Source organism: Echinops telfairi, unplaced genomic scaffold, assembly GCF_000313985.2.
Source record: "Echinops telfairi isolate 266 unplaced genomic scaffold, ASM31398v2 ScPeMD7_7401;HRSCAF=8416, whole genome shotgun sequence".
NCBI lineage: Eukaryota > Metazoa > Chordata > Mammalia > Afrosoricida > Tenrecidae > Echinops > Echinops telfairi.
Genome location: NW_022111301.1, coordinates 4,367,513 through 4,370,496, shown reverse-complemented (window position 1 = coordinate 4,370,496; position 2,984 = coordinate 4,367,513).

Below are 2,984 nucleotides of genomic sequence, written 5' to 3'. Positions count from 1 at the left end.
CCAAGCTTCTAGATAACTTTAATAAATTCCGAGTGAGTTCGCTTCCTGCGGTTATCCCTTGAGGAGACTCTTCTTTACTTGAATGCCCCATAAGGACTTCAGACTGAAAAACATGTGTCTGCTTTAGAAAGGCAAAAAAAAAAAAAAAGAAGTCTTATTATACCGAATTTCTCCTGACAGCTCAGGGTCTCCTTAGATGATAACTAATCTGTCCTCTAGTACTAGTACATGAAAAAGGTTATTATAGGACTGACTAATGCTTCAATGTTCCATAGAATAATGAGTCACTTCATCTTCTCACTGTCTTACGTATTGCAACTCATTCATCCAAAAATCACATTCACTCCTCTATGAAATATTCTTCACACCTTGATTTAGTCTGATTTATCTTTTTAAATGTATTTCCCACCTACAAAAATGGAATATATTCCCCATATTTTTATATGAAAAATGATTGGTTGTACGTTTTATGAGGGCTAACTCTATTTGTATCTCTAAATAATATGTCATATTTTTTTGACCTGAACATTTCTGAACTTCTATAGATTTTTAAATATTTGAATTTTAATCCATAATTATTATTTAAAACCAGTTTAAATGCTTTGAAAACTCAATATCACCTTATAATTATAATTTTAAAATAAATATAACTACCCATTTACTAAATTGCATAATGATAATGTGATCATATTTTGTAACTATTATACTCTTCTCTCCTTTTTAGAATGAAATCACTGAGTGGATATAAACTAAGTCATTTAAATCAATTGTTCTATCATTATCAGGTAACACATTTGTTATAAATGATTTTCTTAGTTTTACAGAAGAAAGTTCACCAATAACCGATTTTAAGGATAGTATTTAAAATGTGTTTCTTTGCTTTAGTGTCTTCCTTAATTGAGAATCTGACAGCACTACTGTATTTTCTGAACTTGACATGTGCAGTGGTTGATATGAGGCAAGGTGGGTGGATGCTCTATCATGAACCCATGAACTCAAGTATTCAATGGTATATGAATGAAACACTAATTAATCCAAGACTTTAATTGTATATATATATATATGAATTACATGCACACACATACAGCATGATTATAAGTTTAAAAAAAGGCATTGTTTATATGCATGTGTTTTTTTACTTGGGTCTAAACAAGTCTGTGATATATTACTGGCTAAAGACAAGTCATCTCAGGGATATAGTTTTAGTCTCATTAGGGTGCATTCCAAAGGAGGTCCAATCAAAACAAGTGGCTTCAGAAGGGATCTGCTGGGTCAGTTAAGTTCAAGGGAGACAGGTCAGCTTAGAAGGTTCTAACAATTATTAATTAATTAATTAATTGACTAATTAATTAATTAATTTCATTTCATTTCAAGGGAGTCATTTTGATAGATTTTCTCAAAGAAAACTGAAAACTTCATTGGTGATAAAGAACAAAAGACCAGGGATGATGTGATATGGATTGTGATAAGAGTTGTATGAGCTCCCAATAAAATGATTTAAGAAAATGCATTAAAAAAAAAAAAGACCAGAGAAGTTGTACGGAGGAAAGTTTTTTTCCCCCATAAGGACACTGAATGACAGTGCGTCTCCTCCTTCTAGAGGAGCCAGGACTGAATGCCCAAAGTGCTGGTTTGACTGGGGGTAAGTAGAATTCATTTACCTGACCCTGAATTCTTCAGGGAAGGGTTCCCCAACCCAACCAAACTAACTGACATCAAGTAACTGCTGCCTTTAGACACGGCTTCTGCAGCTGGAAATCTTTGTGTGAGGAATTATTCTCATTGTTCTACTTCGGTGTAGCTGGTGCTTTTTAACCACTGTCCTTAAGGGGAACAGTCTGATCCCTGAGTTGTCCTCCCAGTGACCCTGGAGGGTGAAACCATGGCCAAGGAGACTCCAATACAAGGTTCAAGGACAGGGCCCTTGCCTAAACGGTTTCAGAGAAAAGAGGGTTATTTCTCAGTTTGGGAGGCAATGCGAATTGCTCTTCTGGGTTTTGTAACTAGCTTAGTTGCCCTTATCCCTTCGTTCCCTCCAAATGCTCCCATCCGTAATGGAATTACTGCCATATGCCTGGTCTCCCATCCTTCTTTGGAAGCAGATAACTTGTACTCTGGATTCAGAGATGTGACTTTTGTCCCGGAATGGAATTTGGACTTGTATTTGACTTAAATTGTTTGAGACCATACGATAGGGTGACATTTTTACATGTGGCAAGGACATTTATTTTGGTGGGTAAAGGATGTAAAGATGTGAATTGGATTATGTTCTCCCAAAATATATGTCCACTTCCCTGGATGATGGTTCTCATGATTTGGCAATTTTGTCATGATGTGATCAATCCCCAATAATATGATTGGATTAGCCAATCCAGATCGAAGAAGGTTCGGTTGAATGCAGCATTCTGTTTCAAGACCCACCCCTGATCTGATCTAAAGAGGCGTTTTCCTGGTGTATGCCCTGAGTCACTTTTTATCTTACAATCGATACAAGAAAATAGAAGCTAATAGAGAAGAAAGGACCTTACCATCATCAAGAAGTAGGAGCAAAATGTATCCTTTGAATCCGGGATGCACCTGTCTCTCTCCAAGAAATCCTGGACCTACAGTGGTTGAGAAAAGACAAGAATATTGGCTAGAACCAGCAGAGGGAAATAGAGCCTTCCTCTAAAGCTGGTATTCTGGAATTCCTAGCTTCCTAAACTGTGAAAATAAATGTTTGTTTGTTATAGCTATCCACTTTTGATATTTCTGATACGGTAGCCAATCAAAAGTTTAGGAATTCAATTCCACCATCCATTATGCAAGAGGAAAATGTGGCAGTTTGTGTTCATAAAGAGTACAGCCTTGGGAACACTAGGCAGACACTCTATTATTTTCTATAGGGTTTCTTTGAATCAAAATCAACTCAATGGCAACTTTTCTAGTCATTACCAAGCTGGTTTAACATCCACCAAACTCAGGGTTTCTGCTCTGAGATAAGC